Source organism: Scatophagus argus, chromosome 7 (genome assembly GCF_020382885.2).
Source record: "Scatophagus argus isolate fScaArg1 chromosome 7, fScaArg1.pri, whole genome shotgun sequence".
Classification (NCBI taxonomy): Eukaryota; Metazoa; Chordata; class Actinopteri; family Scatophagidae; genus Scatophagus; species Scatophagus argus.
The window spans coordinates 15,446,457-15,474,384 of NC_058499.1; the positions used below are offsets into that span (position 1 = coordinate 15,446,457).

The following is a 27,928-nucleotide window of genomic DNA, read 5'->3' on the forward strand; positions in this document are numbered from 1 at the left end:
TACCGGTCATTGTCCTGCAGTCAACAGAAATACCAGAACCAATTAGCTGTGGAGCATGCTGTGGTCCATCAGGGCTTGTAATGTGGATCAAAGCAGCAGAAAATGGACTTAGTCTCTGTTTCATTAGCCTGCTGTCCCATCCCTGTTCTGTTTACAAGCTTGATTGAGCTGCGCTAAAAGCAGATCACTGGCTGCTCACATATCGTTTGTGCACCATCCAGACCACAAAAACTCATATCCATACATAAACAAGCTGCCAAATCCTGCAGGGAAAAACATCGCTTACAGAACGAAGCACTCATGCATGTAATTAAAGCAAAGACCAAGCAATTAAAATCACAGCATCAGATTCACACACGGTGGGAGGCGGAGAGATGGGGGAATTATGGATTAAAATGATAACCACAATTAAACCACAACCAGACAGTCAGACAGAGTGTGAGAATGTGTGTGTGGGTCTGTATCTGAGTTTACTTTCAGGTGAGATTAAAGGGGAATGCTGGCATTTTAAAACATGGGTCCTATGTTTACATATTTTGGTGTGTAAATGATTTATACTTACCAAATGTTTTGAAATTGGTCCAGCAAATCACGTCAGCCAGCAGCCACAACACGACTGTAATGGCTGCAACGTAATCCTTTGGGGCGACTTCAACCATCAAAGTTGCGTCCACTGCGAGTGCTTTTTTGCTACTGACAGGCTGGAATTGTTATTCAAAATGTCTGATGACATGGTAAGGAAAGTCCCTTTTAGTAAAGAGTGAAATCCTTTCCATTCACCCGGAAACACAATTCTCGCTCATGGGGAAATCTCACTCCGAAATCTTGCGAGATGTGAGTTGTTTTGAGGAAAAAACAATAATGAATGGTGGCAAGAGCGAAGTTTGGAATTTACGTTAAATCTACGTTTGACAACAACTGCATCAACTCACTTCTCGTGAGATTTTGGAGCGAGTCTTCTCTGCAAGCAAGGCTTGTGTTTCTGTTTACAAATAAAGGATCTCATTCTCCAACAAAAAGGTCTATTTCTGTATGGGATAACTTCCATAATGTTGTCACCCACTTACAGTTACATTCTCAGCCTGTGAGTGGCAAAAACAAGCACTTTGAGCGGGCGTAACTTTGAAGGTCAGTTACTGTAAACGAGCCATTTCAGCCGTGTCGTGGCTGTGGGCTGAGGCAATACACTGGACCAATACCAAACTTTCTGGAAAGTATGAATCATTGCACGCTAAAATAAGTAAATATCGATCCTGAGTGTAAAAGTACCAGAATTCCCATTTAAATATTTCATAGCAAAGAATAAGCAACTATTTGGAGGGGAAGGTTTGACTCATACCTGTTTGGCCTTTCGTCTTTCGCAAATCAGCTGAGGCGAAGATCAAAACGTTGTCTGTGAGACACAAAAAGAAAATATGTTATGCAGCTGTAGTCAGACATTACCAGTAAACTGGGTCATATTCTGGCAATTTGCAGAAATCCACAGTACTGATTTAAGCAACTGTAAAACAAGATTTATGTCATCCATGAGTGATGTACAAGTAAAATATGGTGAGATCAAAGTGTAGTGGCAGCTTCATTTCATTGCACTTAGTAGATTGTGTACACTGGTCTTCATAGGAGACTGTAAAGATCGCTGAGTTCTAGTGTTTCAATCCTCCTAGCACTCATTTCTCAGGTGTCACGTATCTCTTGAGCAACTTTGACAGGACTTTGAAGCACTGATGAACATGTGCCCATGGCCTATTACTGTGGAAACTGATGATTAGAGCAGGACTGAGCAAGAACAGCCATCATAAAACAGAAGGGTGAATCTTTCTTATTCCTGTGGGCCAAGTTTTTTTTGCATCCAGCAGTCATATGAAAGCACTAAACAAACAAATTAAAAATGTAGCATGAACAAATCTGAGAAAAACTGGGTAGGTGTTGGAGATGGAGATGGACATCCGTTATTTGCAAAGCTGATTATTTAACAAATTATTTTAAAGATTCAAAATTCAAGATTCAAGTCTTTATTGTCATTATGCAATCATAACAAAATTTTGCAAAGATTCTCGGCTCAAATGCACACATATAAATAGCAGCAAAAAAATAAAATGAACACTTAAGAAAAATAAGAAAAATATAAAAATCTTCAAGTGGTGAAAACACAACAAAACAAAACAACAACACGAATACAAACACAAAAAGCCGAGAGCCGCTGCGTGCACCCGCGCCGCCATCTTGGAAGATAACATAAATCCAGCACTGTTTATATCTATGTTTACTAGCTTCTAGCCTCCTAGTTCAGTGCTTTTGTTGGTACACTGCAGCAAATATTGCAACCTGTTGATGAGTGGAATACTGCGACTGTGTTGCCCATGCATGGGATCAACAAAATGTCCATCCATCCATTTTCTGTACCGGTTATCCGTCAGGACTGTGGGGGCACTGGAGCCTATCCCAAGTAACTATGGGCGAGAGGCAGGGTTCATCCTGGGCTGGTCACCAGTCAGTCACAGGACTGACACACAAAGACAGACAACCACATAAGCACACACTCACACCTAGGGACAATTTAGAGTAGCCTATTAACCTAATGTGCATGTTTTTGGGAGCGTGGGAGAAAACAAGGAGAACATGCAAATTTGACACAAAAGGGCCCTGACTGGGATTCTAACCTGGGGCTACTAGAGGTCTAAAACTCCATTTAACCATCAGCTTATCTAACATCTCATATTAAACTAAGAAAATGTCTCATGTTAATGCAACAGGTTCGCATTTTGCTGCCTCCATTACTCTTTGTCTCAAAAGTGCCTGCACTCACATCATGCTTCACACTCCCACTCCTGCTATCCAGTGTAGCAAATCTATCAACCTGCAGGCATCTGTACTCAATCCAAGTTATTTCTGCCAACTATCTTACTACTTTACGCTGAGCTCTATTTTATAATACAATAACTGTTCAACAACAATTCTGAGCTGCAACGGACCGACTGTACTCTGCAACAGGTTAACATTTGCACAATACACACTCTGTTTAGCTCTGGGCCATGAAGTGGGGTATAATTTATTCCAGATCATCTATCCAGATCATACATTTTTCATTTGGCAAAAAAACCAACTCTAATGAGGCAACGAGCTTCACAATATGTCAGATTTTTGGAACTACAGGAGTCACAATACAAGGGTTTGAGAGACAACTATTTTGACATGTTCACAAACAGGTCAACGAGTACATTTCTCAGTTTACTCTTTTAGCAAACTACGCAACAAATAAAATCCTCCTGCGATCTTTCCCGCAACCAGTACTTTTGCTCATAGCACAGGGCTTTGATGATTGACCCATGCACTCCAAACACCTGAATTGCAAATTCCTTTTCAACAAGATGTATTTTTTAAGTGACTAGAAGACAGCACTGAACCATAGAGAGGGTAAACAACATGGCACGTGTCTAAACTTTTACTCTGGGAAATATCTCTGAAATATAATGTGCACACGTTGTACAGATTCATATATATGTGTGTGTGTATGTCACACAGGCCCTGTGCAGTCCTGTTTTGATAGGCAATGAGTTGTGTGTTGGAGATGAGGATGTGAGTGAAATATTGGGTCTACTCAGAAGCCGCTGTGCATGAAGCCTTGGAACGCACACATGGAACACGTAATTGAATGAGAAACGGTCTCTCGCTGGATCAGACAGTTTTCTGGCACAGTACTAAAAGCATAAGGTCGGTACGGGCTTCGATTTTTTTGCTGCCTGTTTGCAGCACTTTTATTTGGTTAGCCCCTTTGAGTACTCGCTCTACATCCCCCCTGTGCCAAAGCATGCATCATGTCATGAACCTGTGTTGTTCAATGCTTTACAAAAAGTATAAATCAGCTCTAATAAAGAGTGGAAAAGACCTGTTTCCAGGAGTAAGTGAGACAGAGACATTGGCAGAAAGGTTGGCCGTGCTGCTGCTGTGGCTGCTACTCTCCCTCTCCAGTGTCGCAGATCTCTGCCAAGATGGATGAGTGCTGTGCTCATGGTTTTAGGATTTTATCACAACCACACATTCACACACACACACACACACACACACACACACACACACACACACACACACTCATGCAGCCAGTCTTCTCTTTCTGCTTGGCTTTTCAACCCACACCCTGACACTATTGCTGCCATTCACACTTACATAAACCAAAGGCAGCCGTGAGGAATTGAGGAATGAGTCAGTGGCATGCTGATAGGAATCAGAGGTGCAGTAGTTACATGCACATAAACAAAAATTAAGGGTAATGTGTACACCCGACAAGGGCTGACAAAGTCGAAGTGATTTACAAATCATTGCCACAGAGAAATAAACCATAAGTGTCAACAAGTTCTAGTGTTACTTGCTGACTGCCACAATCATCAGAGCACATCTCATTCTATTGGCTCCCTGGGAGAGATTTAATTATCTCTCAAAGGAACCTAAATAGCAGCCCACCCCGTATTTGCATGGGAAGACTATAAAATGGAATAGAGAACTACCCTCTAACCTGTCTATTTTTCACAATTTGCTCTTCATGTGTGATTTATTTCACTCAAAGACCAAAAATTTGAACTTGAAATTTTTTCATCTGTTCATGTAGGCATGACAGTGTGGGAAAATGAACATGCTACAGTGACTGACGTTTGCCTTTGATGTCTGATGAAGCCACGCACCTACCAACACAATGACTAGACCAATGACAATTTATAGTGTTACACAAACCTAAAAAAAATAAAAATACAGTACTGTGCAGAAATTTTAGGCAGGTGTGAAAAAATGCTGTAAACTAAGACTATTTCAAAAATGGAAGTGTTTCAAAGTGTAAAAATAGAACTTTATTTTCATCAATTAACAAAATGCAGTGAATGAACAGAAGAGAAATCTAAAAGCACTTCAATATTTGGTGTGATCACCCTTTGCCTTCAGAACAGCATCAAATCATCTAGGTGCACTTGCACACATTTTCTGAAGGAACTCGTCCGGTAGGTTGTTCCAAACATCTCGGAGAACTAACCACAGATCTTGCATGGATGTAGGCTTTCTCAAATCCTTCTGTATCTTCATGCAATCCCAGACAGACTTAATGATGTTAAGATCAGGGCTCTGTGTGGGCCATACCATCACTTCCAGGACTTCTTCTTCTCCTTTACGCTGAAGATTGAGAATACCATTAATCCTGACCAAATCTCCAACTCCATTTGCAGAAATGCAACCCCAAACTTGCACGGAACCTCCACCATGCTTCACTGTTGCCTGAAGACACTCATTATTGTATCACTCTCCAGCACATCGACAAACAAACCGCCTCCTGCTACAGCCAAATATTTCAAATTTTGAGTCATCAGTCCACAGCACTTGCTGCCGCTGTCCCACTGGTTTTTTGCCAGTTCTGAGCTGATGGCACTGCTGGACATCTTCCGATTTCGAAGAGAAATAAGCTTGATGTGTTTTTGATCTGCTGTACCAAGTTTCCTTGGATGACCACTGCGTCTACGATCCTCAATGTTGCCAATTTCTTTGTGCTTCTTCAAAAGAGCTCGAACAGCACATCTTGAAACCCCAGTCTGCTTTGACTGGGAGAGACCTCGCTGATGCAGTCTAATTACCTTGTGTCTTGTTGCTGTGCTCAGTCTTGCCATGATGTATGACCTGTGAAATGAAACTGTCTTCAAAAACCTCACCTTGGTAGGAGAGTTTGGCTGTTCCTCACCCAGTATTAAGTCTCCTACACAGCTGTTTCTGTTTCAGTAATGACTGTGTTTCAACCTACATGTGAAATTGATCATCATTAGCGCCTGTTTGGTATAACTTGTTGATAATACACTTAACTATTATCCTACAAAATCCCTGACTTTGTGCAAGTGTACCCACAAGAATTGATGCTGGTTTGAAGGCAAAGGGTAGTAACACCAATACTGATTTGATTTAGATTTTTGTTTTTGTTCGCTCACTTTGCATTTTGTAAATAAATAAATATAATAATAATAATAATAATAAAAACAATTATTATTTATTTTTTTGACAGCATTCTTAGTTTACAGCATTTTTCGCACCTGCCTAAAACTTTTGCACAGTACTGTTCATACATATCTAATGTTAGTGCTATCCCTGACTGAAATAAGGTATTAGAGAAACTAAATAAGATATATCTATTTTAGATTTTGACATTCATCTTCATATCAGTTAAAATAACGTATCCCTGGAAGTTGTTCTTATTGTTAATCTTGAACTATTCATGTTAGAAATAGTATCAGGACAAAAATAGCTGAGGTTACAAAAGATTACATTTTGTGTGATGCTGTCTATCTATTGTGAACAATGGGGACCACAGACATCAAGGCATTTTTGATTTGGTTATTGATGTGTTCTTACATGACTGACAAGATCGATTTTGGAGCAGACATGTGAACCCCATAATAATGTTAGCTGAGAAGGTTCCTGCAGTTCTTGGTTTTCTGGCTGCTTGCTTGTTCATCACTCAACCACAGCCTTTTTTTCATTTTTCATTCATCATTTGTCAACAGCGATTGCCAGGATTTTTATAGAACAAATAAATTTGTCTTTGTCACAATCTTGGACGAACACTTGGATGCTTTCAAACAGCTAGTGGAGCCATGTCTTTTCAGTAGGGAGGATGTATCCAGTCTATCTCAACTTGCACAATAATAGGGCACAATGCAATGCAGCATGGTGAGGATCTCAGTATCAACAATCGTGTTCTCCTCTTTGCAGATGATTGTGTTCTCTGTACTGACAAACACACTTTATAAACAAAAGTATTGGGAGACATATCTTTTTTACTGAATTCAGGTGTGGTATGGGGTCTGTTTTTCAGAGTTTGACTTGGCTTGGCCCCTTACTTCCAGTGAAGGGAAATCTAAACGCTTCAGCACACCAAGACAGTTTGGACAATGCTATGCTTTCAACTTTGTGGCAACAGTTTGGGGAAGGCCTTTTTCTATTCCAGCATGACTGTGTCCAAGTGCACAAAGCAAGGTCCATAAAGACATGGTTGGATGAGTTTGGTGTGGAAGAAGTTGACTGGCCTGCACTAAGTCCTGACCTCATGACTGAAACCTGTTTGCTAGCCTTTTCATCCAACATCAGCGTCTGACCTCACTATTTCTCTACTTGATGAATGGGCCACAATTCCAACAGAAACACTCAAATCTTGTGAAAAGCCTTCCCAGAAGAGTGGAAGCTGGTATAGCTGCATAGCTGTCAATGCATTCAGAATGCAATGTCAATAAAGCAGAAATGCATGTCATTGTTGATTGCTCTAAAACATGTGATGACTTCAGTCTCAGAAGTGTAAAACAGGTGCAATAAACCAACCTGCTCTAAGCAAACCCTCTGTGAAGTCATTCGGTATCGTTATCTGAGAAAATTTAAATGTTGATTGATTCATCCTGGCAGTATTTTTTTCTTTTTTTATTTTTGAGTGAACATCAACGTGAAGTGAACTGCAGCAAAGCAACCAGAGCTTAAGGCATGTCAGTCCTTTGTACTTCCCAGACAGCTTCTATTTGCATACAAACTTTCTCTGTTGCATACAACAATCAAGTGACACAGTCTTTTGGACAGTCACTTTTCATCAACAGTTAGCTGAATGAGCAAAATGTTTTTGAAAATGGATAAAACCACTATTCTATCTATTTCAGTTACAAAAGGCAAGTTTGATTTTATGCATGTCAAATATCACTGTGTTTCACAACTTCAGACCATAAAAAGAAAATGTATATTTACTGAAAAGGATATAATGGAGGGGTTTAATGACTTTAAGTGAATGGTTTTGGCTTTGAATCTCAGAGCTGAAGTTTGGCTGTCATGTGTCATGTAAACCCAGACATCCTTGTGATAGTTGGTTTTAGTCATTTATATAAAGTCAGAAAGGTGATTAGAGAGAGAGGTTTTAGTGGGGCAATGAAAAGCAGACTGTAGCTCACTGAGCAAGTTCCTTGATTAATTCCACATTTTTTTTTCTGGCACTCACAGACACTCTTTTCTTCTGTTGCTATTCCTCTATCTCTGTTATGTGCGCACAAATACACAACAACCATGCAGTCCTTACAGTCACACTGAGATCAGAGAAAACGAAGTACCATCCCAGCAACAGGTTTTTCTAATAAGACAAAATTAAGAATAAAAACACTGGTAAAGGCATCAGGATACACTCCATGGGCCACAACCTGAAATATTTTCTCTACTTTCAAGCCACTCAGGGCTTTGGAATTCAGAGTTGTCCCTGATAAATCACTGTCACAAGTGCATGTGAGGAGTGTGGAACTGAACAGGAGTCATGACAAAAATCAAATCCCCTTCAAGAGACCTCAAGGTTGGACTAAAACGTAACTGGATGATCCCAGTCCTTTGACTTGCTGAAACCATGACTAAACCAGCATGACATATTGTTATTCCTGTTTCTAATTAGGTCAGAATTCAGCTCTGAATTACTATCCATCTGAGTACAAGACCCTCGTGTACTGAACTCGGACAGTCCCACCTGCATCAGGAACACTCATTCCAAGTCCTAGTAGTAACTCACAAATTTTTAACACTGCTTCAGTGCACAGCTAACATGCAAGTATTTGTCTAAAGCTTACAAATGTAATTGTAAACACATTGAGAACAAGTCTCTAAATCACAGTTGCAGATCGATAAGAAAGAAAGAAACCCATTACAACTGCAAAATAACAACATCAGACTATTCTTTTGGCCCTATTATATATATATATATATATTTTTTTTTTTTTGCCAAATAATCCATGTAAATTATGATAACAAGCCTTAATATTCATCCTGGGGCTAAAAGAAGTTTTCACAAAGATTATTCTGTCTGTGATTTACTGCACAGTTAACAGACTATGCTAATTTATCCAACAGGGCAGGTGGTGTTTTTACATTAATGACATTAATAAAGGCTGTTCGAACACATACATATAGTATGTGTTCGACCCAGGCTACACAACTGACAGGAATTTTTGATGTATTTTAAGCCCATTTTCCCATACAGTACAGTGCCTCTAAGCTCATTTATTTGAGCTTCCTTCACTCAACTGCAATTCAGATAATAAAGTCAACATTCGGATATCCTCCGGCGACGTGCTTATCGTGTTTGATCAGATCATAAATGGCAAGATGTGCAAGTCAAAACAAACTTCTAAAGTAATCCTTATTTGATACATAGCAGGTTCAGACATCCTGTCATATGAGCTGTTTATGAGTACAGTGAATCTGCAGGAAGCATCGAGATCCTAAATCAAGATCATGCTGTGGTCCAAACCAAGGTCCTGCTTGAATCCAGCAGCCATGACAGCCCGAGGCCAAATCACACTTCTGCAGGAACAAAAACATTGCAGCAGTCTGCACAGAAACACCAACACCTAAAACAGCCATACCACAACCTATCCTGTCATATATCCCTACACCAGCAGAACTAGATAGGCCAGGAACCTACACCACACTAAACCACAAGTCCCTTGGGAATTGTGTCAGAATAAATAAAAATTCAGACATACACAACAGTATTGTTTACCTACCTTAGATTGGAGCTTACACAGTTAAAATGTAAAACTGAATAATAGAGTTGTACACATATAAGTCTATGATCTCACACTACACACTTAGCGGTGGTGTTTCTTACAAATAAATCATTAGCTGTGGACTCACAAAATGTTCACTTGTGGTACAAACCAGCTCATCCATTGATTTATGGAAAGCAGAGCAGTGGTATCACATTCTTGCTGGACCACAGCACTCTTTGGCAAGTGAGGCCGCTATTTCACCCCAAAGCGGCAAACACCCGCTCACCCGACATCCCTCTCTAACCCCTTCCAGCCCCCTCCTGGCTACTGGACATAATGACTTTCCCCTGCCAAGTCAGAACTGTTTGTCAGGCACTGAACATAAAAAACAACTCTAAAACTGGAGGTTCCTTTTTAGTTACAACTCGTTCTTCCAAGAAATTAAATTTATGAGAAGGTTTGTCTACAATAACACATTAAAGACCAAGGGTATGGGAATGCCTGTTTTTATTCCGCCTGCAGGAGGAGTATTCAATGGAAAGTGGAGGAGAGGAATAGTTCTGGTTGGAGTCAAAGTACACTGCAAATGTACTCAAGTGGTTATTTGCTGTCGGAAGAGTGTGTGCTGGAATTGTACAGAGGGCTGTGCTGTATCTCTGAGGGGAGTGAAGGCATTTGGTATCGTGGTCAGGTTGAATCCAGAGCCAGCATGAAGAGTGTGCCTCGTGTCTCAAACAATGCTTTTGAGTTACAGCACATTGTTTGAGGTTAGGGGATGTGGTTGAGTAGAGGTCCAGCACATATTGTGAATCCCACTATCTGTGCCTCATCGTTTAAATCGCTGCAGTCTTAACAAAAACATGGAGGCTCTGATGTCAAAAGGTTGTGATGTATTCTCTTTCTACATAGCATGAACACTGCAAACACAACTCAGAAATACGGTACACTGAGGATCAAGTAAGTTTTTGTCTCCTTCTGTGTTAATACTACATAAATGTACAGACAGGATTTTCCCAAACTAGAGCAGTGAAGAGTATATAGATTGCACACTGGGTGATGTAGGAATTAGAGAGGTCACCTCACAGCAAAAAGGTCCTGGGTTCAAATCCAGAACTGGTCTGACAGTTTGTATATTTTCTCCAAATGTGAGTATCTTTCCGCCCTTGCTAAGCATAGTGGTCATGGTTGTCCATCTGTATATGTATTAATCCTGTGACCGACTGGTGACCTATCCAGTGTATATTAGCCTCTTGCCCAACATTTGCAGCTTCCCTGCTAAGGATAAGAAAGTCTAGATAATGGACGGTTGTCACCATGATAAAGCTGTTGTAATTAATTTGTCTTTCTGCAGATCAAGAGTATCAAATAAGTCCTGACAGGATCTAACAATATCGGCAGTAGACTTAGTCGTTTTGCTCCTAAAGATCAATATTTACAACTTATAGATTTACTTATTGAATTATGTCTTGTCTCGAATTCACACCAAATTTTAGGTGCTGGTCACACACAGACACATATTTTAAAAAAAGGATGATCACACACTAATCATCATGAATGTGATTGTGAACAAAAACATTGAAGCCTAAGATGGATTTAGATAGCGATGACACAAATTTTGATTTATGCTTGAATGGCAGATTTCACCATCACCTCTGTGATGCTTGATGCATGTGTTATATCTATAGAATCAGGCCATGCTGTGCTTTATACTCCTCTCAGCAGCTGTGCTGACATAATTGCTTTTACTTTGTGAAACAGAGTGACAGTGAGCTAACACAGAGATTAGATTTCCATCCAAGCAACATATATAATGTTATGTCACTGTGTCCTTTTACTGACTGGAGACTTTGACTGTATTAAATGTTTGTCGCTTAAAATGTCACTTTAACTTCCTTAATGCACCCTAATGAGAAAACACAAGCGGCTGATCACAGTTCTTCCTGTTCCCATGTGGTATCTTCATCAGTTTCGTTGCCCAGACATGTAATTACATTTTTAAGGAGGCACATATGAGCTATGCTGTAGAATAACCTTGGAGCCTTCACATGTAGTCACTGTAGGTACAGCACAGTCCCTCAGTGCACAAGTATAAATCCAGCTTTAGTCTGTGGTCATGCTCTTTTCAAGAGTTATTACATTATGACATGTTCCCAAGTCCTACAGCCAAAATCAAGCTTCAAATCTGTTTCAGTACAAACAAACTGGTTAAATCATCAGAACTTCACATCCACTTCCTCTACAGTACAGCGTGTGTTATGTGAAGTATGTCAGATGTCAGAAGATTTCTTTCCAGAGTGCCAGGCTGAAGGACTTCATTATCTGACCACACAGCCCAGTTAAATGTATGTTTTTTTTGTGAATCAAGAGAAGTCATATACCAAATTTCCCTGGATTATCATCACTACTATTAACAACTCAAAAAATAAAAAATATATATATATAGGTGGATCCTAATATTAGCAGGCTGTCTGAGCTACACCAGCATGGATTGCCTGGAAAATCATTTTTTGTCTCATCTCCCCACTTTTCCATTTTGAGACAGCAGGAAAAATATACAAATAAGCCTCATAGTTCATGTTTACTCTGCAGTGCAAACACCTAATAAACCTGTCTGGAACATAAAAGTGAGCACTGGAGTGTGTAAAAAAGTGAATACATACACATGGTGACCGCATGCATACACACACACACGCATGCACGCACACACACACACACACACACACACACACACACACACACACACACACACTATAGGATGTTAGCCAAACAGTTTAACTAAGAATGGAAGTGTATTCAGTCGTAGCCAAATCCATTAACTATCAAAGCACATGACCATTCAAGTGACATCACTGTATTGTGCGGCCAACAACACAGAGCCAAGGAATGCTGGGAGAAGCTATTGCAGAGGTATAAGACTAAAATTATTGTTGAGGCATTCCATTCATATTTGACGCTGACAGGGTTGGTTTCATGCCACCAACTGACAAATTTATATTTCTTCCATATTGCGCAACAAATTTAAGAGTATCTAGAACAAAAAATTTTCAAAAATTTTCAGCCCCAATGGAAATTCCAGTGACAACTTTGAGCCTGCCACATGGGCTTCCCCTGCCATTGGGATGGGGCTTAGTGAAAGAGGCTGGCAAAACAACATTCCCCAGCTATGCTAATTGGCATACTTTCACATAGGCTGGAATGCTATGATAACATCCACCTCTATTCCCTGAGGAGGCCTTGATCCTGCAGGCGTTTACTGGGTCAGGGGACCTTGATGTGGATGAAAGCAAGATTGAGGGGCTCCACTATGAATATACAGAGCGGGGGATGGTCTCTCACTCTTCGACAGACACGTGGTATTTGGATATGTTGGGGGATGCTAATGCTTCTAGCAGTGGGGTTTTTGATGTGCTGGGGGATAGAGGGAGGCTTTGGCTAAAATTTCTGTCATTTAGGGGCCTCTGCCGTCAGGTAGCTGTCACGCACCATGCACACTGTGGCTATGAGGCAGGAGAACTACTAGGGAAATGGGGTGGGTTTTGGGACAAAGTGGAGCCCTGTCTCTGCAGGGATGGTTACAGAGGCACGGGATTGATGGGGTGGTGATGAGAGACGAAGATGTCAGGGAACAGATACCCATTCAGAGTGGGACCACTAAGAGAGGCCTACAGGGGAACCCTGGGGTCATCATCACCTCCACTCAGCTGGGCTGGGAAGGAAAAATTGGGGGAGGGAAGAATAGAGAAAAAGGGGAGACTGTCCAATAGGGTTCACACACATAACCCCACTGTGGGTTTATTATTCTGGCGTGTGACCTGAACCAGCAGCCCCTGCACTCACAGAACCTACAGTATGTGTCCCTGCAAGATGCTGCGGATCAATTACTGTTCTATGCTACCTAAGTAAAAAAGAACTTCAGGGCACACATATGTGTGTCATGCTAATAAGTTGTGGAGAAGAAATCAAACAAACCTAGTTGGTTTCCTCATTTGAAGGGTGTGACATTTTGGATTACAGGTCCATTGCAGGGCCTTCTAGATATTTCTCAGAGCAGAGACACAGATATTTGAGACTGAAAAAAATCAGCCAGCTAAGGTCACTCCAGGTACTCAGAGGGAGACTGTAGGTGATCTTCATATATAAATGCACATCAGAGATGAATGATGCATCAGACTTGTACCTCAACTAAGGGTATCTGTATTACAATTTTGATTTGATTCAACAATTTAAAGTCTGCTAACCCTGCTGCATGGAACTGACCAGAACTTTATTGTCATTTTATTGACAGTAGATAGTATGTATGTTTGTATGTATATATGTAATATTCTCACACAGGGAAGGATTGAGGTTCTTGTCACTCCTGGCAGCCTCCCATGGCTGTTGCTACAAACAGAGAGATGGATGAATCGGCTATTGTTTAGGGTGCATGTGGCATACATGTCAGGGGACAGAGTAACCAGAGACAGACCCTCCCCACAGCCCCACCAGGGAGCTGAACCAGAGAAACTCTAGTCACGTTCAAATAAATTCTTTCCTGTCCAAATTGACACCCTTCCGCTGCCATGGTGTGGCTTTGGTTTAGTTTACAGTAATTTGGAGTCTGGGTGGCACAGGAATGTGGTGAGGGACAGAGGCTTACGGTGCACTTAAGATGACTTACGTGCTCAAATTAAGGGTTGGGTTTCAAACACTTATCACTTTTCACAAATACAGAAGAGGTTTACCTGCTGCTAGAAAGAAGTAATTATTTAAAATGGGTTAAATATAAATCATCAACAAAGTTGAAATTTTAAACTCTCTTACTTCTTACTCTGTAATAAATGCATCATAATCACAAGATAATTATTGACCTATTGATCCATATGTCTTTATAGATAACACACTTAGTCCATGTTGGTTAAAAGGACTCGGTTTAAAGGTTAAATTTACTGCTTCATTTTTCAAGCTATCTCATGGTATCATCTAATTGGGCTAAAGGACATTTTAAAGTAGGTTTAACTGAAGGTGCTAACCTCATGTGAAATATACTACTTTGTGTCCAAAGTCAAGCAGATCCTACTTGAAGCTGCCTCAAACTTCAAACCTGGGCCAATCCCATCTGCAGCCAATGCATCTGCTCTTAATAAAAAACAATAATCAACCTCACCAAACCAAAAACATCCAGCAGTGTGTGTGTGTGTGTGTGTGTGTGGTTGCATCAGGTATAGCACAGACTGCCCCACAGCAGGAATGAACTTTCACAAGCTCACGAAGAGGAAAGCAGACAAACTCAGTTTTGGTCAGTTTCGAACAATGACAATATCTGCATGTGGTGGAGTCTTCATTTTCAACATGCAAGATCTAATAAGCGTTTCCCATGTACACAGGGAAGGCAGACACATGGTGTTCATAAGCGACATAATGTTCTCACTGCTAAAAGGTAATGGAATCCCCACAGCACAGATAAATTAAACACACACATGGTTATATGCATACATCCACAGACACCCACTCTCTGCTTCCTTGTTTCTTCCACACTTTTCAACTTTCATGTACTGATAATCTAGATTGTCAGCACCCTTTCTGAATTCCTTTTTTAATGTAAAAACCTGCCTTTGATTGGGAGGCAGGTCTGAAATATAGGCCTTATTTTAAGTCAGTGCCGATCTTTCCTGCTATGGGTAAAGACAGAGCAAGTAAGACATGTCAGCAAAGTATTACAAGCAAATACTAATGCAGGAAGCAGTGTGCTCTTTATGTAGCCATGCAGAACAGTGAGGGTGTGGTGGTCTGTGTGGTGGATCGGCATGTAGCACATCTAACTTCCATGCAGGAGACCAGTTTGCATCTTGTCACAATAAATAGCCAGCATACATAATCGGCCCAAAATAAGCGTTACTATATGTTAGACAGTTTATTTCTCAAACCTTAACCATGCTATTAGCTGTCATGCAGAGATAACATCGAAAGCAAGAACTTAAATAACATCAGATGCAATCCTGGGTTTGGCAGAACTGCCCAATATTGACATTATTTTCTGGTGGCAGGGTTGTGACCACTGCACTCACACCCGGTTTGAAACCAGTCAGAGGCAGTTTCAAATGCATGAAACCTGAAGAAAGAGGAGAAACGGTCCCTCGTCAAGGCAGATAGCAGGGAATGGACCAAGCTTTTCAGTCCAGTATAGTCGTATTCAGACACACAAATAAAATGAGTTTTGTAGCGTTATGCAGTAATTATGCTTTCCAGTTATTAAAGCAGTCAATGACTTGAGGTTGAAAAACACTATTTTGCAGGAGAACAAGGAGGGGCCAGCTATGCTTCAGTCTGCTGCTAAATCAAAACTGTGTCCAATGTCTGGGAGCAGGCTCCCAATAGAAGAGCTCACCAACAAGCAGCGTTCTTCAGATGAGAACTTTGACTCTATAGTCCAAACCATCTTCCATCTCCAACTGTTTAGTGCTGATGATGTCTGCAACATGGGCCACTGGGGTTCCTATTCATTTTAATGAGAGACTAGGCAAAATGTCAGTGTTTATAAAGGAGACCTATTATCATTATTACTATTGCGTATTTCCATATGTGGCTGCCCTGGCCATGACCGCTTACAACCTGATTATTACAATAAATCTCTCCAGAAACAGGACGTAGAGCAGTTAGGTTCTTTATGGCCACTGGTCCGCTTTCCAAGGCTGATCGCCACATCGCACTAAAGATCAAACGTGCAGTGAGCACAAGGCTGGGACACTTAATCTCTCCATTTGAAAGACAGAAAAACATCTCAAGTCAATAAAACACTACAATAATGAAGTGTAGAGTTCACAATGTGCCAGTGGAACAATCCAGCCTTGCATTGTGTGACAACAAAGCCGGGTTAGGTCCACAACGGTTAAGGTTGACGCTGAAACATGAAGTAAAGCTGAACAACTGTGATATATGCAAGCAGGAAGAAATCCACAATGATGACTGGCTGCTGGGAGATGAAGTGCTGAAGGAACAGGACTGTTGTTTTTGTGACTGCAGTCTTGGAAGAGAAAGGGGGGGTACAATCCAAACACGTGTGGAAACTTGCTGTTTTACTCCTTCAAAGTCCTTTTTACATAACCTCACAACTTAATGTAACCTACACGGCAATCCAGGTGGAAACACCCTATAGAGAAATTCCAAGGTAACAGCATTAAATCATCATACACACACAGACGGTGTTAAGAGGTCATGGAAGAGCATGCAAAGTTCTTCTTAAATGGTATATTTTCAGAGAACAAAATAATGTGATCTCATGTAATCTTTAATAAATCAATAAAGAAATAATTTTCAAATTGTCTAGTCTGATCTTTAGCTACTGCACAAAGATCACATTAAATTAACGTTAAAAAATAAACTTGCAATAACACCATTGCATCTCATGTTGTCTCTCACTAGGCCTGATTCTATTTTAAACCAATATTTTTTGACTTGAAGCAGAATGGGGATGGCACCTGCTAGTGTGTGGTAGGTACAGGTGGAAATAGACAGATAGATAGATACAGGCCAGTAAAGCAGCAGACATTATTAAGGTAGCTTTAATGGATCAGAAAAAAATGAAAGAAAAAACACTTGACCTGACCTTGGAGAAGATTTATAGGTGCTCTGTTCTCCTCTACTCTTTTGGAGGACTAAACTAAGATGGCAAAAAAGCTGTAAGCTTTGAGCAAATTTGCATTTTTGCACACGGTTTGAGTTAATGGCAATGTGTGTCTATCATTTTGTATCTTGATCCGTTGCCTGAGTCTTTTGTGAAGGTGGGTGGGAGCCAAGGTCTGGCTCGACTGCTCCATGTAGGATCTGGCTCTGTTTACCTAGACCTGATGGAGTCCAGATGGGCTTCCTATGACTCTCCTCTCCTTTACAGGCTCACTGAGTCTGGACCACTGATTCCAGCTGCCAGGAAGAGTTGGGTGGGTCATTTCTGGATGGGCAAGGAAGAACACAGACGGTTCTTAATTGGAAAGCAAGAGATGACTGATATTCCATCATGGTAAATATCAAATGTAGCCCAGCTTGGGATGGAAAGGTGTGATCCACAGGTAGTGACAGAAAGCATTAGACATACTCCCTATGTGCTGAAGTAACTTGTTAAAGGACTGGCAGCTTACCTCAATTCCATTAATAATGCAAAGGACAGGAGATATTTTCTTAAGACTACTGTACACATGACTTCACGAGGACCAGGTTTCACACTTTTCACAGTTAACCTCAAAAAGAAAACAGACTATCCTCCCCCCCTGAGATGACTGGGGGCTTCAGGGAAAAATAAGCCCCTGGGCACAATACATAGACGGTCTCCAGACCCCTTTCTCTCAATGGAAAAGAACTAAGCCCACAGGGTAATAGCTTCCATGTGCATAGCCCTGATATTCCAAACAAAACTGTAATAACAACATGGAAAAAGTCCCATGTTATTACACTGCATGTCATAATCTTCAAAGAGTAACAGTTCCTCTTGTCTGAGAGATGCATCTCTGATGACTGCTAATGTCAGGTCTGTTTAAATGTGTCACCACGAGCCCATTGTCTCTGATACACACTTGTATACATACACATACACGCATCGTAGACATGGGTGTCACAGTCATGGGTGCCAGGCGTCACACTTTGTCAGAAGCATGATTCCATTACCTCCACTTTTTTTTACTGAGGCAGTGTATAAATTCATAAATTGATAAAATGAAACTGACTTTCTCATACATGAAAACCATCTGGGCAAGTTAGACTGACTGAATGACCATGCAGGCATTTGACCAACCCACCAGGCCAAGCGAGAGCAAACGATGAAGTTATGTGAATGAGGGAGAAAGAAAATGTTCAGCAAAATTAACACAGAGTTTTGTTATGTCAAAGAACTGAAGGTGGTATTATTTATTTATGAGCAAAGCACAGCACACCATTTATAGAGTATACTTACTATATTAAAACCTTCAAATACTGTATATACATAATGAAACATCCAGCTCAGAAAATCAGCAGTTTAGTTCAGTTCAGTTTAGTTATTTCAAATCAATACAGACATGGGTTGTAGTCCAATACAAAAAGATGTATACTACACAAATTGTCAATTGGTTTCCTTCATAAGAAAAGTCAGTCAGTCCATAAACCCAACAATGTCACAATACTACCTGTGATTACAAGTTGAACGCTGGAATGGATACAGCAGTTTTAAAACAAATTCTAATTTTTCATTTGTGACAGATTTAATGGGGCTGAACAACATCCAAATCAAATGAAATCACACCCTGACTTTGATTCTACAGGTCTTCATTTTCCATCCAGTCTATTATCTTTTGCCACAGGCTGTTTCTGTAGTTGATGTCAGTGTTACCAACTACTGATACCAGATATGGAGCACACAATCATGAGCATATGTCTTCCTCAGTTGTGTACACAAATGTGGGGACTGTGCACGTACACACACATACACACAGCAGAAAGTTCACAAAGGACACATACATTGTATTTTGAAACCAAACTAGGTCGGCCTTGAAACCTAAGATCGTTGGTGATGTTCCACACACCATCAGTAGGGAGACACGTGCAAGGTAAACACCTACATATATGCACGTGCATGTGTGCTCTATTAAATATCACTGATTGCACTCCACTGCTTCCTCAACGAATGGGCCCTGAGGATATCTCTCTGCTCGCCATGATTTCTCCACACTGATTTTCACCAACCACAACAACAAAGACCAAGCTGACAGTGATTCAGATTACACTGGGCTGAGCCAGGACAGTGCACAGAACTGCTTCCAAACATATATACAGAGGCTTTAGGCTCCTTGAACGATGAGTATTTTGGTTCCTTCCTCTGCTTATACTTACAGTTTGCTTTTTTTAATGATACTACTAAAACACTAGTTTGAATTCATAAGGCAGGGTTTAACTTGGGTCTGTGAGCTTAACTCTCTGTGTGGAGACAGAAACTGTCTTTAAAGGGAAAATTCACCTCTTTCTATGGATGTCCAGTCAGTGTTAATGGTAAATGTTGACAACTGAAGCGATTAATTTCACACTGTGTTCTATATTGATCAAGAAAGCTGAGTTCTCCTATTGCAAAATGTTTCGTTCTTCTGGCACCAGAGCTGAAATTTGATTTGTGCTAACAGTGCTACAGTTTGTATCGAGGAAGAACTCAAAGTATTTCAGCTTGGATCTGTAGTCTGCTCCTCTGAGTAGCAAGGGGAGAGTGTTTAAAACAAAAGTTCTTTTATCACTGCCTTGTACTGTAAACTACATACTCCAACAGCAAAAATGGTATCCCAACATAAAAGTGCAAAAGATAATATGCACAAGGATATTGTAGTAGCCGTTCTACTTGTAGTAGCCGTTCTACTCACTTAGTCAGCCAGCTTTCTCATTCTCCATAGGATGCACAGCTTCGTTTGCTTCAACTAACTACATTTACCACCAACACTGACAAGACAGCCAAATAAAATGTGATGAATGTTCCCTTTAAATTTTTGCGCGCTAATGTGCATAGTACATGTGCCACACAACTGTTCTGACCTCATTTTTAATGATTAGGCCAAATATAACAGGGGACATGACACTATTCTATTAATTTATGACAAGATAGAGTTCACAGAGAAGATTAACTTCAGTTTTCGATGACAAACGTGACTTTGTTTGACCTCTTTAGCCCCATCGGTGCTCTAACATGTGGCAGCACGTTCATGTCCAAAGAGCAATAATAAGGGGCTGTCACTGTTTTAAGATCAAACAAGAGTGAAAACTGGCATGAGCTGATAGATTGCAGGCTCGACAGGGACAATGTTACAGATGGTTTATAAATCTGAAGGGTCCCATCGTAACAAAAGATACTTTGTTGTTGTTGACACTTCATTTTCCTGAACAGATGATGTCAGAATGTCAGACTGCTTTCCTCTGTTCAGCCAAACCCACATCTGTGAGAGAATAAGGCATCCAGCTCCAGTGTAGCTGATTTCCCTCATCACTGCTCTCCCCTTTTCCCCCTAAAACACCCGGTCTTCACCAGTCGCCTCCCTCACGAGTCATAAAGTCAAAGTGACAGACGGTCCGAGCACGAGTCATGCCCAAGACTAAAGGAAAGAACAAAACCAATAACTGTAATTAAAAAGGCATACCACTATTTAACTGCATACATGGACATTTATATGTATTAACATTTAAGCCAGCTGGAGAGGGAACACATGTGCTGCTGAATTAAATGACACTTTCCATGAGTCCCCCTCATTACTTAAAACCATGAACCAAGACATTCACTCCTGGCTGCCCAGGTCTTTCTGTGAATGACAGGAAAATGGATATCTACTCTTAATGCTCAGCAGTTAAACACACAAAAAAAAAACAACCCACAGTCCTTCAGTTAAACACAGCCCTTCGGTCCACAGTAGTCCTTCTCACGTATTAATGTCTGTGTTTAATTCTATTTCATCTGCATTGTTCGCTTTTCTTTCCATTTCTCAAATGTACAAATTAAATCTGGCACGAATGTGTTTCAAATTTTTTACTTCAGTGATTGTTGTTCCAATATTTGACAGGTGACAAAAATGCTGCACTCACCCACCCACCCTCAGCATTATGTCATGAATATTTTTGCACTGGCAGGTATAGATCCCTTGTGGCTACTTCTGCGTCTTATATAACCACCTGTCATATTGCTCCATGAATATTTGTTAAAAATGCTGCAAGCCACTGGACTACTGTAGCTGTGGAATGAGCAGCTTTCCAGGTGCACTCAGTCCCCCTTCTGTCTTCAAGGACAACTACATCACCATCATTCTCTCAGATAACAATGGAATGATTGGATCTTCCTGAGCCACCAACCTGACTCCAAATTCCATTTGCAGGAGAATAGAGAAAGTATTGTTCCTTTAACACTCCAAAACAAACATAGTCGGCAGTCTACCCTCTGCAGTCCGCTTTCAGATACGTCCAAGATTTTGTCCTCAGACAGCCATTCATTACAAAAGGCCATTCTCTCTATAAAAAAAATGACCAGCAGATCACTTTGCCTATTCTCTATTGGTTTTCTCTCCCATGCACTGTCCCTGTATCTTCCTTTAAACTCTGCCCCACTCCCTCATATCTTTCCCCACCTTTTGCTCTTAAATAACAACACTGAGTGGTTTAACACACCCCAGTCAAGGTCAAGCAACACCCAGTGTTCACTGGTGATCCTCACAGCAGCTGCAAACGTGAGTGCTTGAACAAATGCAGTCAGGTCGGAGATGCAGCGGCTGCCTGACCTCAGCTATCTGAGGGGAAGAGAACATATACAGACATGCACATGTATGCAAATATACATGCCAGGTCATCTGTGTTGATCCTGCACTGATGGGAAAACAACAGATAGTCATGGACAGAGGAGTGCACCACAGCCCCCATCTCTGAAAATATACACTCCACTGCTCTGCAATTGTGACAGGTAAGATGTCCATCAAAGCCCACATGTTGTCGTGACAAAGGTTTGTTTTTGTACCTAACTGAGATCATAATATAAAAGCAGCTTAAAATGGGGACCATGAATGGAAAAGCTGAGTGAATTAGGGATGGCACCCTTCCAAGACCTTCTGATGTGTGAATCAGAGGAGCTTGAATCTATAAATGGAGTTCAGCAAGTTCAAACATACATGAAAATGAATTATGCTTATTAGAAACATGCAAGCATGTCTTTACAGTGAACATGCAAACTCAAACAAGTATGAAACACACTGCTATGTAAGTTTTACAACTATAATGGTTCACAGGTATGAAGTGATGAAGTGGAATGGAAGCAGAAATTCCATGGTGTGTTTTCAAAGTACCTCGAGTGAATCATTTGAAACTAGATGAAATGATGTCATGAGTGAAAGGTCAAAGCAAGTCACCTCAGAAACAACAGAGGATCCTTTTTAGAGTAACACTAGAAGTCAGACACATAAATACATCAGAAACATCAATTTTCAACTGCACTAGTGAAGGATAGTATTGGAGAATAGAAGCCTTTTTATTACAGATTTATTTTTTTCTAAGAGATTAAGCAGCCCACCTAAATGTACCGCAGGAAACACCCTTAGTCGGACCTCACAGTCAAGTCATACTGTCTGTACAACCCAGCACAAGCTTCAGTCATGCTTGCTGATGCAAGCCAAGAAATTTCTCTTAAAGAGTCAAAGCTGGACAGTGTGACAACAAACTGACAGTAGAGGGACAATAGAATAACTGTGGTTCCAGAAACAATAAGACAAAAATGTTCTGCGGATCATACACAATGCAGAGATACAGCTGGAGTGGTGTGGTGGGATCTTGGTCGAGGGATAACCATTGGGAGAAAGACAGAGACAGAAGCTGTGCAGTGCATTTGAATATGTTGCAGGAGTGTGAATATCAGGCTGAGTGAGGACAAAGTGCAGCGCTTCATAAATCTACAGACACGTTCCAGAGAACATAAGAAAGTCATGCACTCATAGGACACACACACACCCAGGAGGTTTGACATAACAATGACTTGACCTAGCAGATCATACCAAAACTCTTCGTGTGACTTATAATTACATATCATGGCATGTGAAGCACATTTCTGATAGTTTCTTGGAAAATGTAACATCACATAAATGTGAACAGTGGGATCATGTGGTCAAGAAGTTTTAACATCCATCATCAGCCCAGTGGTATGAAATTAACTTGCAGCAGTGTATATGGAGGGTAAATTAAATCTTTTTTGTTGTGGTTGTGTGCGTGCATGTGCGTGTGCCGTCACCATGGCTCCCATTAAGAAAGCCATTAAACACAAACTGATTGGAAGCCTTGTGATGCTGGAAACATTCACAAAATATCCCATGCTGTTAAGACTCATTCATCAACTAAAAGATGTTTACTTCACCATATTTACCATTATTTCCATTTTATAGCTTGCATACATATAATGCTGACAGAAACTGAACAGTGTCCAAGGTTGTTAGGGGAGCAAAAGTAGAAAGAAAAATGCCTGCCAAAAGTTGATGGAGGTCAACCCGAGTAATAAAGACATTATGCTTGTATGAACCAAATGAATGAAGTAAAGAAATGAATGAAGGATTTGAGAGCCTCTCAGCTTGCGTAACAATGTCAAAGTCCAGCTTAATCCTAACTTCCCCTCCTGCGGTCATGCAGTATAAATGCATTTGGCTGTGGGAAGTTACACGCTGTGATCTTCTCACTGTGACATTTATTTTCCAATCTAGCCTTAAAAACATTCATTACTCCCATCATTTTTATGAATATATAATCAGAGGCACTGGCTGTCTTTTTGCTTCAGGTTTAGAGGGGAAATTATTGAGGAAATGATCAAAATAACTTGAAGCTGATGGGATAATAACCAGGTCCTTACAGGTAATGACTGGGTCCTCTTGAGTTTCAAGACCCCCCTGTCACAATGTGTTGTGCTGAATTGTGGTTTGGGGTAGTCAGGGTATGACTCTGCATCTGGGTTTTGAGGAGATTTCTTCTGCGTTTATGCGGGAGCGAAACCAAAATAAAGCACCAAGACACTCAGTCAGCTAAAACACATTCAGATAGGATTCAAATGTGTCCCCCGGTCACTTGCTGAATCTAATCCAAGGCTTTGACAGTGAAAAAAGCACCACACTGTATGTGTGCTGAATGTCTACCACCTTGTGGACAAAAAACATATTGCTCAGTCTTATATACCAGTAACCCAAAGGGATTTTCAACTCGATGCAAATTAACATAGAAAAGACTTAAGAAAAAAACTGGATGTAAAACTAATCATTTGATCCTGAATAAATAATAATGGACAAAGGCTTGGCATAGGTGTGAATGTCAGTGTAGTGAATCATCCAATCCTTTCTTTTGACCTAAATGTTCTTGTGGATATAAAAGTCTGCAACACTGAAAAGCTGTACAGGCTGTCAACTCCAAGTCCTACAGACCCTTCAACTGGAAGGGCACCAATGTGCAGTGAACCTGTTAACATCAGCTGCAAAATAACTAACACACTAATATCTCTGTGCTAACTTAACACTGCTATTTGCACACACATGCACACACCAGTTTCTTCACCCCTCACCTCCTCTTCCCATAAGTCTAACTGAGAGTGAGGTTGGCACACAAAGCTCCACCAGGGAACAGCAGACAGGAAAAGAGATTTCTCTGAAACTGATCCCGTACTCTGATAGGTCTTTCCCCACAGACTGTGACTGTACAGACACAAAGACAGTTTATTACTGATTTCAGTCCCGGCGCTGCAGTATCAATTAACCAGTGCATCCTCTCGGCATATTCTCTTTCTGCCAGGATGCATTTGCTTATTCATTCTTTTAAAGCTATTGCCAAATGTTGCACATGCACACCTAAATGAGTAAGTAAAATTAAGTAGTAATGCACTCAAGCTGCTACCATTCTACTTTGGCAATTAATGTAGCGAACAAAAAAGGAACCATTTTGTGTTTTGGTATCTTGCTTTAATCGGAGGCAGACAGATTTCAATCATTAGCCATTAAAATCCCCCTCTCTGAGGACAGAAATGCAAGTGCTGTCATTCATGCAAACAGGGCAAATCATACTTTCGATACTTTATGTCTAAAATCCTTTTTGTGACTCATGTTAATGGTAAAGTAGAGTAGCTAAATGCATAACTATTTGAATAGATTCCATGGTAGACAAAAAACCAAAACAAAGCAAACCAAATAAATAAACTAAACAAAACAAGAGCTAGAGAAAACTAAATATCCTGTGTAGGCAGGCATTAAAATCGAATATCATTCCCATGATAATCGCTAGCAGCCTGAGCCAAATAAAAATGTGGGTGTAGTGACAATGGAATGCAACGTAGACATCATTAGTAAATCATAAAGCTGTGTAATCTAAAACAACAACATTTGTGTGAGTGTATGAGTGTATGCGTGCATATATCTGTATATGCCTAATAAAGACATTATGTTTACCTGTTATCCAGTGCCAGCACTGTGATGGTGTTCCCATTGTACCCCAGGGGACTCAGCTCCCACCAGATCTCACAGCATCTCCAAAAGCAGAGCACATAAATAACAACAAGAATAATTACCATCCCCGTCTCGAGTTCGCAGCAAAGTCGCACACCAAGCACAGCGAGGGAGACGTGGGATCTAGGGATCTTGAAGCAAATCAAAACCAACACTCTGTTTCCTGGGATGGTCCCAGGGCCTTTGTTATCTGCCTTCAAACCAGTATGATTCATCTGTTGTGTTATGGATGTTATTGTTGGCTGTGGGAAAGGTTCTTCTCATTACTCAAAAGTACAACAGAGATAAATGCCTTTTATATTACTGCATCACCATCACCTAACATTTACAAGCAGCATTTGTGTTGATCCCTTCATAACAGCGGGAACAGGTGGAGCACCCTCAGTTCCTTTACCGAAGGTGCTTTAAATCAGCCAGGAAGAGATGAAGCCGGTGCTCAAGATCCCACACCCACCAAGTACACACAAGAAAATGCGACCAACTGTCAATCATTTTAACTGACCCGGCCTCTCATATCTCACAAACCCAATCATCAGTGATTGTCAGTCATATAAAGTCTGGTGTTTACCCCGTCTAGACAGACTGGAGGACTGGCAGCCATGGGCATCTGAGTAGTATATTGCACCCAGTTTAACCACAAATAAGAGCACCACTGTCATTTAACACCATAAATCAGCCCCTTGCACATAAACTGTTTGTAGGAGTTGGGGTGTTAGGAAACCAATTTGAAGAGTGATCTGAAAACAATGTTTCAAATCATAAGAAGCTTGGCAAAGGAATTCCCTTTTGATCAAGCGCATTAGTGCACTTGATTCCCGAGGCTAAACTGCACAGCGCAATAAATCATCAAGCTGAAGCAACAATATAGTTTCTGCGGTTCTCCCCGCTTCACGGATAAAATGAGACAAGGTAGAATTGTCTTGGAGCTGTGCTGCTCCACACCAGCAAACATTGCACAGAGTTAAATTTTCACAGTTATCTGGTCAAGCGAGAATAGTTCTTGCTGTGGGTAAAGCACTCGTCTCTCCAAAAAACAAATATTATCCCCCCCCCCCCCCTTTTAACTGGCCAAGCACTGACAGAGACATACTGTACCATGCCTTCCCTCAGTGTTTCCAGCTGAAACCTCACTCAGACCTCAATTTAACATGGCTTGCAGTGATGCCTGGAAAAAGTTATGCCACCACACACATATTATCATATTAATTACCACAGTGTATTTTCAGTCACCGGGAGGAAAAAGAATCACAAAATAAAGAATCATAAAAATGAAAATGCTGTCTGACCAGAGGAATTTGTTTATGCAGGAGTTAAGAAGCAAAAAAAGTAGAGAAACAGTCTAAGAGAGGATTTTTCAAAACACCATATTTTGAGAGGCTTTAGGGAAAAAAAGACTAATTGCAACATCAAGTTTGAACATCTGTCCTAAGATGGATTAACATGCTAAACTGTGGTGGTGCTTTTTGAGAATGACAGACTTTTCATACTAAATACAGGGTTGATACTGCATATATGGACTCTGCAAGTGGGACTAACCTGTACAGCTGTGACAAGTCCCCTAAACAGTGTGTCTGCGGTTGCTGTGATGTGGACTGATACCGTCTATTCCGTTTACAGCCCCATGACTGGAACCACTGCCATATCAGTGGAAGGAAGTGAACCTGTTATTGTTATGATCTCAAAGGCTTTGGGTGGTCCACGTTGCACATACATGCATGCACACACACACAAACACACATATTATATCTATATTTATGTGTATGTATGTGTGTGTGTAGGGAGAGAGAGAGAGAGAAGAGACAGCAGGCAATAATATATACAAAATACTTTGATAAAAGCTCTCTGACCACCTGCCATCTCCTGTGAGAGCACACAGATTGTTGCTTGTGCTGACCTAGAAGGGCATGTAGTGCATTCATTTGCATTTTCATATCTGAAGTGAATCTCTGGAATGCATTTTTCCATATAAGCAAAAGAAAAATATTCACCATAAACGCTGCATATAGATAAACAAGTGCACGCACGCACGCACACACACACACACACACACAGAGGGAATTAGCCAGCAGCCAGAGATATGCCACAGAAGTCTGTAAGTGGCTGATCGGAGCTGACAGTGGCAGAGATTCATCATGGCTGGAACACAGACCTGTCCAGGCAGAAACACGTTGGACCTCGTATAAGGTAAGCAGTATGGAGGTAATCCCCACACAAAAGGCACAAAGCTCAGCACATTAGCACAACAAATCTGAGAAAACACCAACGTGCTGCTCTCAGCAGGCCTTGGCTCAGCCTTTGGTTAGTTGCTTTAAAATCAGGTCCATTACTGACTTAATAATGTGTGTGTGGTGGCATGTCAGTGATGCACTCAAAGTTGTTTGGTTTTAGAGTTCATATTGCACTATTTAAAATACAATCCATCAG

The 27,928-nt window shown here is 40.8% G+C and overlaps 1 protein-coding gene across 8 annotated transcripts in view; it reads right to left on the reverse strand.

Moving 5' to 3' along the window:
- The window catches only part of LOC124061581 (zinc finger protein 469), a 174,201-nt gene that overhangs the window by 142,033 nt on the left and 4,240 nt on the right, over positions 1–27,928 (reverse strand). For 2 of the 8 annotated variants that reach the window (XM_046393547.1, XM_046393548.1), the window contains exon 2: positions 1,340–1,393. The gene's annotated coding sequence lies outside the window, so the exon portion shown is untranslated. Of the gene's footprint in view, positions 1–1,339; positions 1,394–17,341; positions 17,452–25,447; positions 27,438–27,928 lie in introns of those variants that run through there. The other 6 variants (XM_046393541.1, XM_046393545.1, XM_046393542.1 and 3 more) reach the window with 6 other exon arrangements.